Consider the following 19,470-nt stretch of genomic DNA (forward strand, 5'->3'; position numbering starts at 1 on the left):
GTTGCATTTTTTGCGGCCGCAGTCGGGGCCACTAGAGCGCATACTCTGGTTTCTCTTCAAACCGAATAAATCTTTCGCCTTTTACTAAAGATTTCCGTGGAGAGGAACATTAAAGAGTTTCACTCAATTTTTTGAAGCCCTGCCAAGTGCAGGGTTACCTATGCTGGTTAAAAAGAAACAGAGCAAATGAAAGCGCAAAGCCTGCTTTTCAGCTGTTGGCTTGCACCCCCCAGCTGTCAGTCAGCCTTTGCAGGGGTCCTCGCAGCACAGCCAGGCTGATGCCTTGCAGTGGTAGCCAGAGGGGGGAGCCTTTAGCTAATGCTTGCTGCTGTCGCCACCTGCTGGTGAGCCAGCAGAGGCTGGCTGCAAGCTAGCATCCAGGAGGATATGGCCCCAGTGGGCAGGGGTTTGGGCCCGGGCCCCGATCGGCTGACGAACGCCTGACAAACGCCGTTCTTTGCCCGCTGGCAGCCCAGGAGGCCCAGCACCCGTGCAAGACAGGGTGAGGGCGGAAAATGACCCCTGTGTCCTGAGAAAGGAGAGAGCGGGCTGCTTCTTCAACATCCTGGGGGAGGAGCCCCATCTCTGGGGCCCAAAAGAAAATCTCACGCCTGCCTCCCAGAAGCCCTAGACCTTATGTAAACGAGGGGAGTCCTCAGGCAAAGGCAGACTCTGCCTGCCTTTTGGCCAATGTCACATGGCCTGCGGTCTGGAGAAATTTGCATACCCACAATCCCCTGCCAGGTTTCATGACTTTGGATGGGATTGCTTGCAAATAAAGTCATTCTGCCACGGGTTCGGAGCCCGATAGCATTCTCCATTCGCTTCATCTCAAAAAGCGTCATCGTGTGCACTGCTTCACTAAGTCACCCTGAGCTAGTGAGGTGTTGCATTTTTTGCGGCCGCAGTCGGGGCCACCAGAGCGCATACTCTGGTTTCTCTTCAAACCGAATAAATCTTTCGCCTTTTACTAAAGATTTCCGTGGAGAGGAACATTAAAGAGTTTCACTCAATTTTTTGAAGCCCTGCCAAGTGCAGGGTTACCTATGCTGGTTAAAAAAAAAAAGAAACAGAGCAAATGAAAGCGCAAAGCCTGCTTTTCAGCTGTTGGCTTGCACCCCCCAGCTGTCAGTCAGCCTTTGCAGGGGTCCTCGCAGCACAGCCAGGCTGATGCCTTGCAGTGGTAGCCAGAGGGGGGAGCCTTTAGCTAATGCTTGCTGCTGTCGCCACCTGCTGGTGAGCCAGCAGAGGCTGGCTCCAAGCTAGCATCCAGGAGGATATGGCCCCAGTGGGCAGGGGTTTGGGCCCGGGCCCCGATCGGCTGACGAACGCCTGACAAACGCCGTTCTTTGCCCGCTGGCAGCCCAGGAGGCCCAGCACCCGTGCAAGACAGGGTGAGGGCGGAAAATGACCCCTGTGTCCTGAGAAAGGAGAGAGCGGGCTGCTTTTTCAACATCCTGGGGGAGGAGCCCCATCTCTGGGGCCCAAAAGAAAATCTCACGCCTGCCTCCCAGAAGCCCTAGACCTTATGTAAACGAGGGGAGTCCTCAGGCAAAGGCAGACTCTGCCTGCCTTTTGGCCAATGTCACATGGCCTGCGGTCTGGAGAAATTTGCATACCCACAATCCCCTGCCAGGTTTCATGACTTTGGATGGGATTGCTTGCAAATAAAGTCATTCTGCCACGGGTTCGGAGCCCGATAGCATTCTCCATTCGCTTCATCTCAAAAAGCGTCATCGTGTGCACTGCTTCACTAAGTCACCCTGAGCTAGTGAGGTGTTGCATTTTTTGCGGCCGCAGTCGGGGCCACTAGAGCGCATACTCTGGTTTCTCTTCAAACCGAATAAATCTTTCGCCTTTTACTAAAGATTTCCGTGGAGAGGAACATTAAAGAGTTTCACTCAATTTTTTGAAGCCCTGCCAAGTGCAGGGTTACCTATGCTGGTTAAAAAAAAAAAGAAACAGAGCAAATGAAAGCGCAAAGCCTGCTTTTCAGCTGTTGGCTTGCACCCCCCAGCTGTCAGTCAGCCTTTGCAGGGGTCCTCGCAGCACAGCCAGGCTGATGCTTTGCAGTGGTAGCCAGAGGGGGGAGCCTTTAGCTAATGCTTGCTGCTGTCGCCACCTGCTGGTGAGCCAGCAGAGGCTGGCTCCAAGCTAGCATCCAGGAGGATATGGCCCCAGTGGGCAGGGGTTTGGGCCCGGGCCCCGATCGGCTGACGAACGCCTGACAAACGCCGTTCTTTGCCCGCTGGCAGCCCAGGAGGCCCAGCACCCGTGCAAGACAGGGTGAGGGCGGAAAATGATCCCTGTGTCCTGAGAAAGGAGAGAGCGGGCTGCTTCTTCAACATCCTGGGGGAGGAGCCCCATCTCTGGGGCCCAAAAGAAAATCTCACGCCTGCCTCCCAGAAGCCCTAGACCTTATGTAAACGAGGGGAGTCCTCAGGCAAAGGCAGACTCTGCCTGCCTTTTGGCCAATGTCACATGGCCTGCGGTCTGGAGAAATTTGCATACCCACAATCCCCTGCCAGGTTTCATGACTTTGGATGGGATTGCTTGCAAATAAAGTCATTCTGCCACGGGTTCGGAGCCCGATAGCATTCTCCATTCGCTTCATCTCAAAAAGCGTCATCGTGTGCACTGCTTCACTAAGTCACCCTGAGCTAGTGAGGTGTTGCATTTTTTGCGGCCGCAGTCGGGGCCACTAGAGCGCATACTCTGGTTTCTCTTCAAACCGAATAAATCTTTCGCCTTTTACTAAAGATTTCCGTGGAGAGGAACATTAAAGAGTTTCACTCAATTTTTTGAAGCCCTGCCAAGTGCAGGGTTACCTATGCTGGTTAAAAAAAAAAAGAAACAGAGCAAATAAAAGCGCAAAGCCTGCTTTTCAGCTGTTGGCTTGCACCCCCCAGCTGTCAGTCAGCCTTTGCAGGGGTCCTCGCAGCACAGCCAGGCTGATGCCTTGCAGTGGTAGCCAGAGGGGGGAGCCTTTAGCTAATGCTTGCTGCTGTTGCCACCTGCTGGTGAGCCAGCAGAGGCTGGCTCCAAGCTAGCATCCAGGAGGATATGGCCCCAGTGGGCAGGGGTTTGGGCCCGGGCCCCGATCGGCTGACGAACGCCTGACAAACGCCGTCCTTTGCCCGGCGGGCTTTGCCCTGGCGGGCAAAAGAACCTGGCAGCCCAGGAGGCCCAGCACCCGTGCAAGACAGGGTGAGGGCGGAAAATGACCCCTGTGTCCTGAGAAAGGAGAGAGCGGGCTGCTTTTTCAACATCCTGGGGGAGGAGCCCCATCTCTGGGGCCCAAAAGAAAATCTCACGCCTGCCTCCCAGAAGCCCTAGACCTTATGTAAACGAGGGGAGTCCTCAGGCAAAGGCAGACTCTGCCTGCCTTTTGGCCAATGTCACATGGCCTGCGGTCTGGAGAAATTTGCATACCCACAATCCCCTGCCAGGTTTCATGACTTTGGATGGGATTGCTTGCAAATAAAGTCATTCTGCCACGGGTTCGGAGCCCGATAGCATTCTCCATTCGCTTCATCTCAAAAAGCGTCATCGTGTGCACTGCTTCACTAAGTCACCCTGAGCTAGTGAGGTGTTGCATTTTTTGCGGCCGCAGTCGGGGCCACTAGAGCGCATACTCTGGTTTCTCTTCAAACCGAATAAATCTTTCGCCTTTTACTAAAGATTTCCGTGGAGAGGAACATTAAAGAGTTTCACTCAATTTTTTGAAGCCCTGCCAAGTGCAGGGTTACCTATGCTGGTTAAAAAAAAAAAGAAACAGAGCAAATGAAAGCGCAAAGCCTGCTTTTCAGCTGTTGGCTTGCACCCCCCAGCTGTCAGTCAGCCTTTGCAGGGGTCCTCGCAGCACAGCCAGGCTGATGCTTTGCAGTGGTAGCCAGAGGGGGGAGCCTTTAGCTAATGCTTGCTGCTGTCGCCACCTGCTGGTGAGCCAGCAGAGGCTGGCTCCAAGCTAGCATCCAGGAGGATATGGCCCCAGTGGGCAGGGGTTTGGGCCCGGGCCCCGATCGGCTGACGAACGCCTGACAAACGCCGTTCTTTGCCCGCTGGCAGCCCAGGAGGCCCAGCACCCGTGCAAGACAGGGTGAGGGCGGAAAATGATCCCTGTGTCCTGAGAAAGGAGAGAGCGGGCTGCTTCTTCAACATCCTGGGGGAGGAGCCCCATCTCTGGGGCCCAAAAGAAAATCTCACGCCTGCCTCCCAGAAGCCCTAGACCTTATGTAAACGAGGGGAGTCCTCAGGCAAAGGCAGACTCTGCCTGCCTTTTGGCCAATGTCACATGGCCTGCGGTCTGGAGAAATTTGCATACCCACAATCCCCTGCCAGGTTTCATGACTTTGGATGGGATTGCTTGCAAATAAAGTCATTCTGCCACGGGTTCGGAGCCCGATAGCATTCTCCATTCGCTTCATCTCAAAAAGCGTCATCGTGTGCACCTCTTCACTAAGTCACCCTGAGCTAGTGAGGTGTTGCATTTTTTGCGGCCGCAGTCGGGGCCACTAGAGCGCATACTCTGGTTTCTCTTCAAACCGAATAAATCTTTCGCCTTTTACTAAAGATTTCCGTGGAGAGGAACATTAAAGAGTTTCACTCAATTTTTTGAAGCCCTGCCAAGTGCAGGGTTACCTATGCTGGTTAAAAAAAAAAAGAAACAGAGCAAATGAAAGCGCAAAGCCTGCTTTTCAGCTGTTGGCTTGCACCCCCCAGCTGTCAGTCAGCCTTTGCAGGGGTCCTCGCAGCACAGCCAGGCTGATGCCTTGCAGTGGTAGCCAGAGGGGGGAGCCTTTAGCTAATGCTTGCTGCTGTCGCCACCTGCTGGTGAGCTAGCAGAGGCTGGCTCCAAGCTAGCATCCAGGAGGATATGGCCCCAGTGGGCAGGGGTTTGGGCCCGGGCCCCGATCGGCTGACGAACGCCTGACAAACGCCGTTCTTTGCCCGCTGGCAGCCCAGGAGGCCCAGCACCCGTGCAAGACAGGGTGAGGGCGGAAAATGATCCCTGTGTCCTGAGAAAGGAGAGAGCGGGCTGCTTCTTCAACATCCTGGGGGAGGAGCCCCATCTCTGGGGCCCAAAAGAAAATCTCACGCCTGCCTCCCAGAAGCCCTAGACCTTATGTAAACGAGGGGAGTCCTCAGGCAAAGGCAGACTCTGCCTGCCTTTTGGCCAATGTCACATGGCCTGCGGTCTGGAGAAATTTGCATACCCACAATCCCCTGCCAGGTTTCATGACTTTGGATGGGATTGCTTGCAAATAAAGTCATTCTGCCACGGGTTCGGAGCCCGATAGCATTCTCCATTCGCTTCATCTCAAAAAGCGTCATCGTGTGCACTGCTTCACTAAGTCACCCTGAGCTAGTGAGGTGTTGCATTTTTTGCGGCCGCAGTCGGGGCCACTAGAGCGCATACTCTGGTTTCTCTTCAAACCGAATAAATCTTTCGCCTTTTACTAAAGATTTCCGTGGAGAGGAACATTAAAGAGTTTCACTCAATTTTTTGAAGCCCTGCCAAGTGCAGGGTTACCTATGCTGGTTAAAAAAAAAAAGAAACAGAGCAAATAAAAGCGCAAAGCCTGCTTTTCAGCTGTTGGCTTGCACCCCCCAGCTGTCAGTCAGCCTTTGCAGGGGTCCTCGCAGCACAGCCAGGCTGATGCCTTGCAGTGGTAGCCAGAGGGGGGAGCCTTTAGCTAATGCTTGCTGCTGTTGCCACCTGCTGGTGAGCCAGCAGAGGCTGGCTCCAAGCTAGCATCCAGGAGGATATGGCCCCAGTGGGCAGGGGTTTGGGCCCGGGCCCCGATCGGCTGACGAACGCCTGACAAACGCCGTCCTTTGCCCGGCGGGCTTTGCCCTGGCGGGCAAAAGAACCTGGCAGCCCAGGAGGCCCAGCACCCGTGCAAGACAGGGTGAGGGCGGAAAATGACCCCTGTGTCCTGAGAAAGGAGAGAGCGGGCTGCTTTTTCAACATCCTGGGGGAGGAGCCCCATCTCTGGGGCCCAAAAGAAAATCTCACGCCTGCCTCCCAGAAGCCCTAGACCTTATGTAAACGAGGGGAGTCCTCAGGCAAAGGCAGACTCTGCCTGCCTTTTGGCCAATGTCACATGGCCTGCGGTCTGGAGAAATTTGCATACCCACAATCCCCTGCCAGGTTTCATGACTTTGGATGGGATTGCTTGCAAATAAAGTCATTCTGCCACGGGTTCGGAGCCCGATAGCATTCTCCATTCGCTTCATCTCAAAAAGCGTCATCGTGTGCACTGCTTCACTAAGTCACCCTGAGCTAGTGAGGTGTTGCATTTTTTGCGGCCGCAGTCGGGGCCACTAGAGCGCATACTCTGGTTTCTCTTCAAACCGAATAAATCTTTCGCCTTTTACTAAAGATTTCCGTGGAGAGGAACATTAAAGAGTTTCACTCAATTTTTTGAAGCCCTGCCAAGTGCAGGGTTACCTATGCTGGTTAAAAAAAAAAAGAAACAGAGCAAATGAAAGCGCAAAGCCTGCTTTTCAGCTGTTGGCTTGCACCCCCCAGCTGTCAGTCAGCCTTTGCAGGGGTCCTCGCAGCACAGCCAGGCTGATGCTTTGCAGTGGTAGCCAGAGGGGGGAGCCTTTAGCTAATGCTTGCTGCTGTCGCCACCTGCTGGTGAGCCAGCAGAGGCTGGCTCCAAGCTAGCATCCAGGAGGATATGGCCCCAGTGGGCAGGGGTTTGGGCCCGGGCCCCGATCGGCTGACGAACGCCTGACAAACGCCGTTCTTTGCCCGCTGGCAGCCCAGGAGGCCCAGCACCCGTGCAAGACAGGGTGAGGGCGGAAAATGATCCCTGTGTCCTGAGAAAGGAGAGAGCGGGCTGCTTCTTCAACATCCTGGGGGAGGAGCCCCATCTCTGGGGCCCAAAAGAAAATCTCACGCCTGCCTCCCAGAAGCCCTAGACCTTATGTAAACGAGGGGAGTCCTCAGGCAAAGGCAGACTCTGCCTGCCTTTTGGCCAATGTCACATGGCCTGCGGTCTGGAGAAATTTGCATACCCACAATCCCCTGCCAGGTTTCATGACTTTGGATGGGATTGCTTGCAAATAAAGTCATTCTGCCACGGGTTCGGAGCCCGATAGCATTCTCCATTCGCTTCATCTCAAAAAGCGTCATCGTGTGCACCTCTTCACTAAGTCACCCTGAGCTAGTGAGGTGTTGCATTTTTTGCGGCCGCAGTCGGGGCCACTAGAGCGCATACTCTGGTTTCTCTTCAAACCGAATAAATCTTTCGCCTTTTACTAAAGATTTCCGTGGAGAGGAACATTAAAGAGTTTCACTCAATTTTTTGAAGCCCTGCCAAGTGCAGGGTTACCTATGCTGGTTAAAAAAAAAAAGAAACAGAGCAAATGAAAGCGCAAAGCCTGCTTTTCAGCTGTTGGCTTGCACCCCCCAGCTGTCAGTCAGCCTTTGCAGGGGTCCTCGCAGCACAGCCAGGCTGATGCCTTGCAGTGGTAGCCAGAGGGGGGAGCCTTTAGCTAATGCTTGCTGCTGTCGCCACCTGCTGGTGAGCTAGCAGAGGCTGGCTCCAAGCTAGCATCCAGGAGGATATGGCCCCAGTGGGCAGGGGTTTGGGCCCGGGCCCCGATCGGCTGACGAACGCCTGACAAACGCCGTCCTTTGCCCGGCGGGCTTTGCCCTGGCGGGCAAAAGAACCTGGCAGCCCAGGAGGCCCAGCACCCGTGCAAGACAGGGTGAGGGCGGAAAATGACCCCTGTGTCCTGAGAAAGGAGAGAGCGGGCTGCTTTTTCAACATCCTGGGGGAGGAGCCCCATCTCTGGGGCCCAAAAGAAAATCTCACGCCTGCCTCCCAGAAGCCCTAGACCTTATGTAAACGAGGGGAGTCCTCAGGCAAAGGCAGACTCTGCCTGCCTTTTGGCCAATGTCACATGGCCTGCGGTCTGGAGAAATTTGCATACCCACAATCCCCTGCCAGGTTTCATGACTTTGGATGGGATTGCTTGCAAATAAAGTCATTCTGCCACGGGTTCGGAGCCCGATAGCATTCTCCATTCGCTTCATCTCAAAAAGCGTCATCGTGTGCACTGCTTCACTAAGTCACCCTGAGCTAGTGAGGTGTTGCATTTTTTGCGGCCGCAGTCGGGGCCACTAGAGCGCATACTCTGGTTTCTCTTCAAACCGAATAAATCTTTCGCCTTTTACTAAAGATTTCCGTGGAGAGGAACATTAAAGAGTTTCACTCAATTTTTTGAAGCCCTGCCAAGTGCAGGGTTACCTATGCTGGTTAAAAAAAAAAAGAAACAGAGCAAATGAAAGCGCAAAGCCTGCTTTTCAGCTGTTGGCTTGCACCCCCCAGCTGTCAGTCAGCCTTTGCAGGGGTCCTCGCAGCACAGCCAGGCTGATGCTTTGCAGTGGTAGCCAGAGGGGGGAGCCTTTAGCTAATGCTTGCTGCTGTCGCCACCTGCTGGTGAGCCAGCAGAGGCTGGCTCCAAGCTAGCATCCAGGAGGATATGGCCCCAGTGGGCAGGGGTTTGGGCCCGGGCCCCGATCGGCTGACGAACGCCTGACAAACGCCGTTCTTTGCCCGCTGGCAGCCCAGGAGGCCCAGCACCCGTGCAAGACAGGGTGAGGGCGGAAAATGATCCCTGTGTCCTGAGAAAGGAGAGAGCGGGCTGCTTCTTCAACATCCTGGGGGAGGAGCCCCATCTCTGGGGCCCAAAAGAAAATCTCACGCCTGCCTCCCAGAAGCCCTAGACCTTATGTAAACGAGGGGAGTCCTCAGGCAAAGGCAGACTCTGCCTGCCTTTTGGCCAATGTCACATGGCCTGCGGTCTGGAGAAATTTGCATACCCACAATCCCCTGCCAGGTTTCATGACTTTGGATGGGATTGCTTGCAAATAAAGTCATTCTGCCACGGGTTCGGAGCCCGATAGCATTCTCCATTCGCTTCATCTCAAAAAGCGTCATCGTGTGCACTGCTTCACTAAGTCACCCTGAGCTAGTGAGGTGTTGCATTTTTTGCGGCCGCAGTCGGGGCCACTAGAGCGCATACTCTGGTTTCTCTTCAAACCGAATAAATCTTTCGCCTTTTACTAAAGATTTCCGTGGAGAGGAACATTAAAGAGTTTCACTCAATTTTTTGAAGCCCTGCCAAGTGCAGGGTTACCTATGCTGGTTAAAAAAAAAAAGAAACAGAGCAAATAAAAGCGCAAAGCCTGCTTTTCAGCTGTTGGCTTGCACCCCCCAGCTGTCAGTCAGCCTTTGCAGGGGTCCTCGCAGCACAGCCAGGCTGATGCCTTGCAGTGGTAGCCAGAGGGGGGAGCCTTTAGCTAATGCTTGCTGCTGTTGCCACCTGCTGGTGAGCCAGCAGAGGCTGGCTCCAAGCTAGCATCCAGGAGGATATGGCCCCAGTGGGCAGGGGTTTGGGCCCGGGCCCCGATCGGCTGACGAACGCCTGACAAACGCCGTCCTTTGCCCGCTGGCAGCCCAGGAGGCCCAGCACCCGTGCAAGACAGGGTGAGGGCGGAAAATGACCCCTGTGTCCTGAGAAAGGAGAGAGCGGGCTGCTTCTTCAACATCCTGGGGGAGGAGCCCCATCTCTGGGGCCCAAAAGAAAATCTCACGCCTGCCTCCCAGAAGCCCTAGACCTTATGTAAACGAGGGGAGTCCTCAGGCAAAGGCAGACTCTGCCTGCCTTTTGGCCAATGTCACATGGCCTGCGGTCTGGAGAAATTTGCATACCCACAATCCCCTGCCAGGTTTCATGACTTTGGATGGGATTGCTTGCAAATAAAGTCATTCTGCCACGGGTTCGGAGCCCGATAGCATTCTCCATTCGCTTCATCTCAAAAAGCGTCATCGTGTGCACTGCTTCACTAAGTCACCCTGAGCTAGTGAGGTGTTGCATTTTTTGCGGCCGCAGTCGGGGCCACTAGAGCGCATACTCTGGTTTCTCTTCAAACCGAATAAATCTTTCGCCTTTTACTAAAGATTTCCGTGGAGAGGAACATTAAAGAGTTTCACTCAATTTTTTGAAGCCCTGCCAAGTGCAGGGTTACCTATGCTGGTTAAAAAGAAACAGAGCAAATGAAAGCGCAAAGCCTGCTTTTCAGCTGTTGGCTTGCACCCCCCAGCTGTCAGTCAGCCTTTGCAGGGGTCCTCGCAGCACAGCCAGGCTGATGCCTTGCAGTGGTAGCCAGAGGGGGGAGCCTTTAGCTAATGCTTGCTGCTGTCGCCACCTGCTGGTGAGCCAGCAGAGGCTGGCTGCAAGCTAGCATCCAGGAGGATATGGCCCCAGTGGGCAGGGGTTTGGGCCCGGGCCCCGATCGGCTGACGAACGCCTGACAAACGCCGTTCTTTGCCCGCTGGCAGCCCAGGAGGCCCAGCACCCGTGCAAGACAGGGTGAGGGCGGAAAATGACCCCTGTGTCCTGAGAAAGGAGAGAGCGGGCTGCTTCTTCAACATCCTGGGGGAGGAGCCCCATCTCTGGGGCCCAAAAGAAAATCTCACGCCTGCCTCCCAGAAGCCCTAGACCTTATGTAAACGAGGGGAGTCCTCAGGCAAAGGCAGACTCTGCCTGCCTTTTGGCCAATGTCACATGGCCTGCGGTCTGGAGAAATTTGCATACCCACAATCCCCTGCCAGGTTTCATGACTTTGGATGGGATTGCTTGCAAATAAAGTCATTCTGCCACGGGTTCGGAGCCCGATAGCATTCTCCATTCGCTTCATCTCAAAAAGCGTCATCGTGTGCACTGCTTCACTAAGTCACCCTGAGCTAGTGAGGTGTTGCATTTTTTGCGGCCGCAGTCGGGGCCACCAGAGCGCATACTCTGGTTTCTCTTCAAACCGAATAAATCTTTCGCCTTTTACTAAAGATTTCCGTGGAGAGGAACATTAAAGAGTTTCACTCAATTTTTTGAAGCCCTGCCAAGTGCAGGGTTACCTATGCTGGTTAAAAAAAAAAAGAAACAGAGCAAATGAAAGCGCAAAGCCTGCTTTTCAGCTGTTGGCTTGCACCCCCCAGCTGTCAGTCAGCCTTTGCAGGGGTCCTCGCAGCACAGCCAGGCTGATGCCTTGCAGTGGTAGCCAGAGGGGGGAGCCTTTAGCTAATGCTTGCTGCTGTCGCCACCTGCTGGTGAGCCAGCAGAGGCTGGCTCCAAGCTAGCATCCAGGAGGATATGGCCCCAGTGGGCAGGGGTTTGGGCCCGGGCCCCGATCGGCTGACGAACGCCTGACAAACGCCGTTCTTTGCCCGCTGGCAGCCCAGGAGGCCCAGCACCCGTGCAAGACAGGGTGAGGGCGGAAAATGACCCCTGTGTCCTGAGAAAGGAGAGAGCGGGCTGCTTTTTCAACATCCTGGGGGAGGAGCCCCATCTCTGGGGCCCAAAAGAAAATCTCACGCCTGCCTCCCAGAAGCCCTAGACCTTATGTAAACGAGGGGAGTCCTCAGGCAAAGGCAGACTCTGCCTGCCTTTTGGCCAATGTCACATGGCCTGCGGTCTGGAGAAATTTGCATACCCACAATCCCCTGCCAGGTTTCATGACTTTGGATGGGATTGCTTGCAAATAAAGTCATTCTGCCACGGGTTCGGAGCCCGATAGCATTCTCCATTCGCTTCATCTCAAAAAGCGTCATCGTGTGCACTGCTTCACTAAGTCACCCTGAGCTAGTGAGGTGTTGCATTTTTTGCGGCCGCAGTCGGGGCCACTAGAGCGCATACTCTGGTTTCTCTTCAAACCGAATAAATCTTTCGCCTTTTACTAAAGATTTCCGTGGAGAGGAACATTAAAGAGTTTCACTCAATTTTTTGAAGCCCTGCCAAGTGCAGGGTTACCTATGCTGGTTAAAAAAAAAAAGAAACAGAGCAAATGAAAGCGCAAAGCCTGCTTTTCAGCTGTTGGCTTGCACCCCCCAGCTGTCAGTCAGCCTTTGCAGGGGTCCTCGCAGCACAGCCAGGCTGATGCTTTGCAGTGGTAGCCAGAGGGGGGAGCCTTTAGCTAATGCTTGCTGCTGTCGCCACCTGCTGGTGAGCCAGCAGAGGCTGGCTCCAAGCTAGCATCCAGGAGGATATGGCCCCAGTGGGCAGGGGTTTGGGCCCGGGCCCCGATCGGCTGACGAACGCCTGACAAACGCCGTTCTTTGCCCGCTGGCAGCCCAGGAGGCCCAGCACCCGTGCAAGACAGGGTGAGGGCGGAAAATGATCCCTGTGTCCTGAGAAAGGAGAGAGCGGGCTGCTTCTTCAACATCCTGGGGGAGGAGCCCCATCTCTGGGGCCCAAAAGAAAATCTCACGCCTGCCTCCCAGAAGCCCTAGACCTTATGTAAACGAGGGGAGTCCTCAGGCAAAGGCAGACTCTGCCTGCCTTTTGGCCAATGTCACATGGCCTGCGGTCTGGAGAAATTTGCATACCCACAATCCCCTGCCAGGTTTCATGACTTTGGATGGGATTGCTTGCAAATAAAGTCATTCTGCCACGGGTTCGGAGCCCGATAGCATTCTCCATTCGCTTCATCTCAAAAAGCGTCATCGTGTGCACTGCTTCACTAAGTCACCCTGAGCTAGTGAGGTGTTGCATTTTTTGCGGCCGCAGTCGGGGCCACTAGAGCGCATACTCTGGTTTCTCTTCAAACCGAATAAATCTTTCGCCTTTTACTAAAGATTTCCGTGGAGAGGAACATTAAAGAGTTTCACTCAATTTTTTGAAGCCCTGCCAAGTGCAGGGTTACCTATGCTGGTTAAAAAAAAAAAGAAACAGAGCAAATAAAAGCGCAAAGCCTGCTTTTCAGCTGTTGGCTTGCACCCCCCAGCTGTCAGTCAGCCTTTGCAGGGGTCCTCGCAGCACAGCCAGGCTGATGCCTTGCAGTGGTAGCCAGAGGGGGGAGCCTTTAGCTAATGCTTGCTGCTGTTGCCACCTGCTGGTGAGCCAGCAGAGGCTGGCTCCAAGCTAGCATCCAGGAGGATATGGCCCCAGTGGGCAGGGGTTTGGGCCCGGGCCCCGATCGGCTGACGAACGCCTGACAAACGCCGTCCTTTGCCCGGCGGGCTTTGCCCTGGCGGGCAAAAGAACCTGGCAGCCCAGGAGGCCCAGCACCCGTGCAAGACAGGGTGAGGGCGGAAAATGACCCCTGTGTCCTGAGAAAGGAGAGAGCGGGCTGCTTTTTCAACATCCTGGGGGAGGAGCCCCATCTCTGGGGCCCAAAAGAAAATCTCACGCCTGCCTCCCAGAAGCCCTAGACCTTATGTAAACGAGGGGAGTCCTCAGGCAAAGGCAGACTCTGCCTGCCTTTTGGCCAATGTCACATGGCCTGCGGTCTGGAGAAATTTGCATACCCACAATCCCCTGCCAGGTTTCATGACTTTGGATGGGATTGCTTGCAAATAAAGTCATTCTGCCACGGGTTCGGAGCCCGATAGCATTCTCCATTCGCTTCATCTCAAAAAGCGTCATCGTGTGCACTGCTTCACTAAGTCACCCTGAGCTAGTGAGGTGTTGCATTTTTTGCGGCCGCAGTCGGGGCCACTAGAGCGCATACTCTGGTTTCTCTTCAAACCGAATAAATCTTTCGCCTTTTACTAAAGATTTCCGTGGAGAGGAACATTAAAGAGTTTCACTCAATTTTTTGAAGCCCTGCCAAGTGCAGGGTTACCTATGCTGGTTAAAAAAAAAAAGAAACAGAGCAAATGAAAGCGCAAAGCCTGCTTTTCAGCTGTTGGCTTGCACCCCCCAGCTGTCAGTCAGCCTTTGCAGGGGTCCTCGCAGCACAGCCAGGCTGATGCTTTGCAGTGGTAGCCAGAGGGGGGAGCCTTTAGCTAATGCTTGCTGCTGTCGCCACCTGCTGGTGAGCCAGCAGAGGCTGGCTCCAAGCTAGCATCCAGGAGGATATGGCCCCAGTGGGCAGGGGTTTGGGCCCGGGCCCCGATCGGCTGACGAACGCCTGACAAACGCCGTTCTTTGCCCGCTGGCAGCCCAGGAGGCCCAGCACCCGTGCAAGACAGGGTGAGGGCGGAAAATGATCCCTGTGTCCTGAGAAAGGAGAGAGCGGGCTGCTTCTTCAACATCCTGGGGGAGGAGCCCCATCTCTGGGGCCCAAAAGAAAATCTCACGCCTGCCTCCCAGAAGCCCTAGACCTTATGTAAACGAGGGGAGTCCTCAGGCAAAGGCAGACTCTGCCTGCCTTTTGGCCAATGTCACATGGCCTGCGGTCTGGAGAAATTTGCATACCCACAATCCCCTGCCAGGTTTCATGACTTTGGATGGGATTGCTTGCAAATAAAGTCATTCTGCCACGGGTTCGGAGCCCGATAGCATTCTCCATTCGCTTCATCTCAAAAAGCGTCATCGTGTGCACCTCTTCACTAAGTCACCCTGAGCTAGTGAGGTGTTGCATTTTTTGCGGCCGCAGTCGGGGCCACTAGAGCGCATACTCTGGTTTCTCTTCAAACCGAATAAATCTTTCGCCTTTTACTAAAGATTTCCGTGGAGAGGAACATTAAAGAGTTTCACTCAATTTTTTGAAGCCCTGCCAAGTGCAGGGTTACCTATGCTGGTTAAAAAAAAAAAGAAACAGAGCAAATGAAAGCGCAAAGCCTGCTTTTCAGCTGTTGGCTTGCACCCCCCAGCTGTCAGTCAGCCTTTGCAGGGGTCCTCGCAGCACAGCCAGGCTGATGCCTTGCAGTGGTAGCCAGAGGGGGGAGCCTTTAGCTAATGCTTGCTGCTGTCGCCACCTGCTGGTGAGCTAGCAGAGGCTGGCTCCAAGCTAGCATCCAGGAGGATATGGCCCCAGTGGGCAGGGGTTTGGGCCCGGGCCCCGATCGGCTGACGAACGCCTGACAAACGCCGTCCTTTGCCCGGCGGGCTTTGCCCTGGCGGGCAAAAGAACCTGGCAGCCCAGGAGGCCCAGCACCCGTGCAAGACAGGGTGAGGGCGGAAAATGACCCCTGTGTCCTGAGAAAGGAGAGAGCGGGCTGCTTTTTCAACATCCTGGGGGAGGAGCCCCATCTCTGGGGCCCAAAAGAAAATCTCACGCCTGCCTCCCAGAAGCCCTAGACCTTATGTAAACGAGGGGAGTCCTCAGGCAAAGGCAGACTCTGCCTGCCTTTTGGCCAATGTCACATGGCCTGCGGTCTGGAGAAATTTGCATACCCACAATCCCCTGCCAGGTTTCATGACTTTGGATGGGATTGCTTGCAAATAAAGTCATTCTGCCACGGGTTCGGAGCCCGATAGCATTCTCCATTCGCTTCATCTCAAAAAGCGTCATCGTGTGCACTGCTTCACTAAGTCACCCTGAGCTAGTGAGGTGTTGCATTTTTTGCGGCCGCAGTCGGGGCCACTAGAGCGCATACTCTGGTTTCTCTTCAAACCGAATAAATCTTTCGCCTTTTACTAAAGATTTCCGTGGAGAGGAACATTAAAGAGTTTCACTCAATTTTTTGAAGCCCTGCCAAGTGCAGGGTTACCTATGCTGGTTAAAAAAAAAAAGAAACAGAGCAAATGAAAGCGCAAAGCCTGCTTTTCAGCTGTTGGCTTGCACCCCCCAGCTGTCAGTCAGCCTTTGCAGGGGTCCTCGCAGCACAGCCAGGCTGATGCTTTGCAGTGGTAGCCAGAGGGGGGAGCCTTTAGCTAATGCTTGCTGCTGTCGCCACCTGCTGGTGAGCCAGCAGAGGCTGGCTCCAAGCTAGCATCCAGGAGGATATGGCCCCAGTGGGCAGGGGTTTGGGCCCGGGCCCCGATCGGCTGACGAACGCCTGACAAACGCCGTTCTTTGCCCGCTGGCAGCCCAGGAGGCCCAGCACCCGTGCAAGACAGGGTGAGGGCGGAAAATGATCCCTGTGTCCTGAGAAAGGAGAGAGCGGGCTGCTTCTTCAACATCCTGGGGGAGGAGCCCCATCTCTGGGGCCCAAAAGAAAATCTCACGCCTGCCTCCCAGAAGCCCTAGACCTTATGTAAACGAGGGGAGTCCTCAGGCAAAGGCAGACTCTGCCTGCCTTTTGGCCAATGTCACATGGCCTGCGGTCTGGAGAAATTTGCATACCCACAATCCCCTGCCAGGTTTCATGACTTTGGATGGGATTGCTTGCAAATAAAGTCATTCTGCCACGGGTTCGGAGCCCGATAGCATTCTCCATTCGCTTCATCTCAAAAAGCGTCATCGTGTGCACTGCTTCACTAAGTCACCCTGAGCTAGTGAGGTGTTGCATTTTTTGCGGCCGCAGTCGGGGCCACTAGAGCGCATACTCTGGTTTCTCTTCAAACCGAATAAATCTTTCGCCTTTTACTAAAGATTTCCGTGGAGAGGAACATTAAAGAGTTTCACTCAATTTTTTGAAGCCCTGCCAAGTGCAGGGTTACCTATGCTGGTTAAAAAAAAAAAGAAACAGAGCAAATAAAAGCGCAAAGCCTGCTTTTCAGCTGTTGGCTTGCACCCCCCAGCTGTCAGTCAGCCTTTGCAGGGGTCCTCGCAGCACAGCCAGGCTGATGCCTTGCAGTGGTAGCCAGAGGGGGGAGCCTTTAGCTAATGCTTGCTGCTGTTGCCACCTGCTGGTGAGCCAGCAGAGGCTGGCTCCAAGCTAGCATCCAGGAGGATATGGCCCCAGTGGGCAGGGGTTTGGGCCCGGGCCCCGATCGGCTGACGAACGCCTGACAAACGCCGTCCTTTGCCCGCTGGCAGCCCAGGAGGCCCAGCACCCGTGCAAGACAGGGTGAGGGCGGAAAATGACCCCTGTGTCCTGAGAAAGGAGAGAGCGGGCTGCTTCTTCAACATCCTGGGGGAGGAGCCCCATCTCTGGGGCCCAAAAGAAAATCTCACGCCTGCCTCCCAGAAGCCCTAGACCTTATGTAAACGAGGGGAGTCCTCAGGCAAAGGCAGACTCTGCCTGCCTTTTGGCCAATGTCACATGGCCTGCGGTCTGGAGAAATTTGCATACCCACAATCCCCTGCCAGGTTTCATGACTTTGGATGGGATTGCTTGCAAATAAAGTCATTCTGCCACGGGTTCGGAGCCCGATAGCATTCTCCATTCGCTTCATCTCAAAAAGCGTCATCGTGTGCACTGCTTCACTAAGTCACCCTGAGCTAGTGAGGTGTTGCATTTTTTGCGGCCGCAGTCGGGGCCACTAGAGCGCATACTCTGGTTTCTCTTCAAACCGAATAAATCTTTCGCCTTTTACTAAAGATTTCCGTGGAGAGGAACATTAAAGAGTTTCACTCAATTTTTTGAAGCCCTGCCAAGTGCAGGGTTACCTATGCTGGTTAAAAAGAAACAGAGCAAATGAAAGCGCAAAGCCTGCTTTTCAGCTGTTGGCTTGCACCCCCCAGCTGTCAGTCAGCCTTTGCAGGGGTCCTCGCAGCACAGCCAGGCTGATGCCTTGCAGTGGTAGCCAGAGGGGGGAGCCTTTAGCTAATGCTTGCTGCTGTCGCCACCTGCTGGTGAGCCAGCAGAGGCTGGCTGCAAGCTAGCATCCAGGAGGATATGGCCCCAGTGGGCAGGGGTTTGGGCCCGGGCCCCGATCGGCTGACGAACGCCTGACAAACGCCGTTCTTTGCCCGCTGGCAGCCCAGGAGGCCCAGCACCCGTGCAAGACAGGGTGAGGGCGGAAAATGACCCCTGTGTCCTGAGAAAGGAGAGAGCGGGCTGCTTCTTCAACATCCTGGGGGAGGAGCCCCATCTCTGGGGCCCAAAAGAAAATCTCACGCCTGCCTCCCAGAAGCCCTAGACCTTATGTAAACGAGGGGAGTCCTCAGGCAAAGGCAGACTCTGCCTGCCTTTTGGCCAATGTCACATGGCCTGCGGTCTGGAGAAATTTGCATACCCACAATCCCCTGCCAGGTTTCATGACTTTGGATGGGATTGCTTGCAAATAAAGTCATTCTGCCACGGGTTCGGAGCCCGATAGCATTCTCCATTCGCTTCATCTCAAAAAGCGTCATCGTGTGCACTGCTTCACTAAGTCACCCTGAGCTAGTGAGGTGTTGCATTTTTTGCGGCCGCAGTCGGGGCCACCAGAGCGCATACTCTGGTTTCTCTTCAAACCGAATAAATCTTTCGCCTTTTACTAAAGATTTCCGTGGAGAGGAACATTAAAGAGTTTCACTCAATTTTTTGAAGCCCTGCCAAGTGCAGGGTTACCTATGCTGGTTAAAAAAAAAAAGAAACAGAGCAAATGAAAGCGCAAAGCCTGCTTTTCAGCTGTTGGCTTGCACCCCCCAGCTGTCAGTCAGCCTTTGCAGGGGTCCTCGCAGCACAGCCAGGCTGATGCCTTGCAGTGGTAGCCAGAGGGGGGAGCCTTTAGCTAATGCTTGCTGCTGTCGCCACCTGCTGGTGAGCCAGCAGAGGCTGGCTCCAAGCTAGCATCCAGGAGGATATGGCCCCAGTGGGCAGGGGTTTGGGCCCGGGCCCCGATCGGCTGACGAACGCCTGACAAACGCCGTTCTTTGCCCGCTGGCAGCCCAGGAGGCCCAGCACCCGTGCAAGACAGGGTGAGGGCGGAAAATGACCCCTGTGTCCTGAGAAAGGAGAGAGCGGGCTGCTTTTTCAACATCCTGGGGGAGGAGCCCCATCTCTGGGGCCCAAAAGAAAATCTCACGCCTGCCTCCCAGAAGCCCTAGACCTTATGTAAACGAGGGGAGTCCTCAGGCAAAGGCAGACTCTGCCTGCCTTTTGGCCAATGTCACATGGCCTGCGGTCTGGAGAAATTTGCATACCCACAATCCCCTGCCAGGTTTCATGACTTTGGATGGGATTGCTTGCAAATAAAGTCATTCTGCCACGGGTTCGGAGCCCGATAGCATTCTCCATTCGCTTCATCTCAAAAAGCGTCATCGTGTGCACTGCTTCACTAAGTCACCCTGAGCTAGTGAGGTGTTGCATTTTTTGCGGCCGCAGTCGGGGCCACTAGAGCGCATACTCTGGTTTCTCTTCAAACCGAATAAATCTTTCGCCTTTTACTAAAGATTTCCGTGGAGAGGAACATTAAAGAGTTTCACTCAATTTTTTGAAGCCCTGCCAAGTGCAGGGTTACCTATGCTGGTTAAAAAAAAAAAGAAACAGAGCAAATGAAAGCGCAAAGCCTGCTTTTCAGCTGTTGGCTTGCACCCCCCAGCTGTCAGTCAGCCTTTGCAGGGGTCCTCGCAGCACAGCCAGGCTGATGCTTTGCAGTGGTAGCCAGAGGGGGGAGCCTTTAGCTAATGCTTGCTGCTGTCGCCACCTGCTGGTGAGCCAGCAGAGGCTGGCTCCAAGCTAGCATCCAGGAGGATATGGCCCCAGTGGGCAGGGGTTTGGGCCCGGGCCCCGATCGGCTGACGAACGCCTGACAAACGCCGTTCTTTGCCCGCTGGCAGCCCAGGAGGCCCAGCACCCGTGCAAGACAGGGTGAGGGCGGAAAATGATCCCTGTGTCCTGAGAAAGGAGAGAGCGGGCTGCTTCTTCAACATCCTGGGGGAGGAGCCCCATCTCTGGGGCCCAAAAGAAAATC

At 54.5% G+C, this 19,470-nt stretch overlaps 22 non-coding genes across 22 annotated transcripts; all 22 read left to right on the top strand.

The window, feature by feature from the left end:
- The first annotated feature begins 40 nt into the window (after window positions 1-40).
- On the top strand, window positions 41-156 carry LOC138563401 (U5 spliceosomal RNA). The gene has a single exon (XR_011299378.1). It is a non-coding gene; the product is annotated as a U5 spliceosomal RNA (small nuclear RNA).
- A 770-nt stretch (window positions 157-926) lies between these two features.
- LOC138563402 (U5 spliceosomal RNA) lies at window positions 927-1,042 on the top strand. The gene has a single exon (XR_011299379.1). It is a non-coding gene; the product is annotated as a U5 spliceosomal RNA (small nuclear RNA).
- A 776-nt stretch (window positions 1,043-1,818) lies between these two features.
- On the top strand, window positions 1,819-1,934 carry LOC138563403 (U5 spliceosomal RNA). The gene has a single exon (XR_011299380.1). It is a non-coding gene; the product is annotated as a U5 spliceosomal RNA (small nuclear RNA).
- A 776-nt stretch (window positions 1,935-2,710) lies between these two features.
- LOC138563404 (U5 spliceosomal RNA) lies at window positions 2,711-2,826 on the top strand. Its single transcript, XR_011299381.1, has one exon. It is a non-coding gene; the product is annotated as a U5 spliceosomal RNA (small nuclear RNA).
- An 805-nt stretch (window positions 2,827-3,631) lies between these two features.
- Window positions 3,632-3,747, top strand: LOC138563405 (U5 spliceosomal RNA). The gene has a single exon (XR_011299383.1). It is a non-coding gene; the product is annotated as a U5 spliceosomal RNA (small nuclear RNA).
- Window positions 3,748-4,523: 776 nt separating this feature from the next.
- LOC138563406 (U5 spliceosomal RNA) lies at window positions 4,524-4,639 on the top strand. Its single transcript, XR_011299384.1, has one exon. It is a non-coding gene; the product is annotated as a U5 spliceosomal RNA (small nuclear RNA).
- Window positions 4,640-5,415: 776 nt separating this feature from the next.
- LOC138563407 (U5 spliceosomal RNA) lies at window positions 5,416-5,531 on the top strand. Its single transcript, XR_011299385.1, has one exon. It is a non-coding gene; the product is annotated as a U5 spliceosomal RNA (small nuclear RNA).
- An 805-nt stretch (window positions 5,532-6,336) lies between these two features.
- LOC138563408 (U5 spliceosomal RNA) lies at window positions 6,337-6,452 on the top strand. Its single transcript, XR_011299386.1, has one exon. It is a non-coding gene; the product is annotated as a U5 spliceosomal RNA (small nuclear RNA).
- Window positions 6,453-7,228: 776 nt separating this feature from the next.
- On the top strand, window positions 7,229-7,344 carry LOC138563410 (U5 spliceosomal RNA). Its single transcript, XR_011299388.1, has one exon. It is a non-coding gene; the product is annotated as a U5 spliceosomal RNA (small nuclear RNA).
- Window positions 7,345-8,149: 805 nt separating this feature from the next.
- On the top strand, window positions 8,150-8,265 carry LOC138563411 (U5 spliceosomal RNA). The gene has a single exon (XR_011299389.1). It is a non-coding gene; the product is annotated as a U5 spliceosomal RNA (small nuclear RNA).
- Window positions 8,266-9,041: 776 nt separating this feature from the next.
- Window positions 9,042-9,157, top strand: LOC138563412 (U5 spliceosomal RNA). Its single transcript, XR_011299390.1, has one exon. It is a non-coding gene; the product is annotated as a U5 spliceosomal RNA (small nuclear RNA).
- A 776-nt stretch (window positions 9,158-9,933) lies between these two features.
- LOC138563413 (U5 spliceosomal RNA) lies at window positions 9,934-10,049 on the top strand. Its single transcript, XR_011299391.1, has one exon. It is a non-coding gene; the product is annotated as a U5 spliceosomal RNA (small nuclear RNA).
- A 770-nt stretch (window positions 10,050-10,819) lies between these two features.
- Window positions 10,820-10,935, top strand: LOC138563414 (U5 spliceosomal RNA). Its single transcript, XR_011299392.1, has one exon. It is a non-coding gene; the product is annotated as a U5 spliceosomal RNA (small nuclear RNA).
- Window positions 10,936-11,711: 776 nt separating this feature from the next.
- LOC138563415 (U5 spliceosomal RNA) lies at window positions 11,712-11,827 on the top strand. The gene has a single exon (XR_011299393.1). It is a non-coding gene; the product is annotated as a U5 spliceosomal RNA (small nuclear RNA).
- Window positions 11,828-12,603: 776 nt separating this feature from the next.
- On the top strand, window positions 12,604-12,719 carry LOC138563416 (U5 spliceosomal RNA). The gene has a single exon (XR_011299394.1). It is a non-coding gene; the product is annotated as a U5 spliceosomal RNA (small nuclear RNA).
- An 805-nt stretch (window positions 12,720-13,524) lies between these two features.
- LOC138563417 (U5 spliceosomal RNA) lies at window positions 13,525-13,640 on the top strand. The gene has a single exon (XR_011299395.1). It is a non-coding gene; the product is annotated as a U5 spliceosomal RNA (small nuclear RNA).
- Window positions 13,641-14,416: 776 nt separating this feature from the next.
- Window positions 14,417-14,532, top strand: LOC138563418 (U5 spliceosomal RNA). The gene has a single exon (XR_011299396.1). It is a non-coding gene; the product is annotated as a U5 spliceosomal RNA (small nuclear RNA).
- An 805-nt stretch (window positions 14,533-15,337) lies between these two features.
- On the top strand, window positions 15,338-15,453 carry LOC138563419 (U5 spliceosomal RNA). The gene has a single exon (XR_011299397.1). It is a non-coding gene; the product is annotated as a U5 spliceosomal RNA (small nuclear RNA).
- Window positions 15,454-16,229: 776 nt separating this feature from the next.
- LOC138563421 (U5 spliceosomal RNA) lies at window positions 16,230-16,345 on the top strand. Its single transcript, XR_011299399.1, has one exon. It is a non-coding gene; the product is annotated as a U5 spliceosomal RNA (small nuclear RNA).
- A 776-nt stretch (window positions 16,346-17,121) lies between these two features.
- On the top strand, window positions 17,122-17,237 carry LOC138563422 (U5 spliceosomal RNA). The gene has a single exon (XR_011299400.1). It is a non-coding gene; the product is annotated as a U5 spliceosomal RNA (small nuclear RNA).
- A 770-nt stretch (window positions 17,238-18,007) lies between these two features.
- On the top strand, window positions 18,008-18,123 carry LOC138563423 (U5 spliceosomal RNA). The gene has a single exon (XR_011299401.1). It is a non-coding gene; the product is annotated as a U5 spliceosomal RNA (small nuclear RNA).
- A 776-nt stretch (window positions 18,124-18,899) lies between these two features.
- On the top strand, window positions 18,900-19,015 carry LOC138563424 (U5 spliceosomal RNA). The gene has a single exon (XR_011299402.1). It is a non-coding gene; the product is annotated as a U5 spliceosomal RNA (small nuclear RNA).
- Window positions 19,016-19,470: the final 455 nt, after the last annotated feature.

This window comes from Ambystoma mexicanum, chromosome 1q (assembly GCF_040938575.1).
Source record: "Ambystoma mexicanum isolate Mex_15411 chromosome 1q, UKY_AmexF1_1, whole genome shotgun sequence".
Lineage (NCBI taxonomy): Eukaryota > Metazoa > Chordata > Amphibia > Caudata > Ambystomatidae > Ambystoma > Ambystoma mexicanum.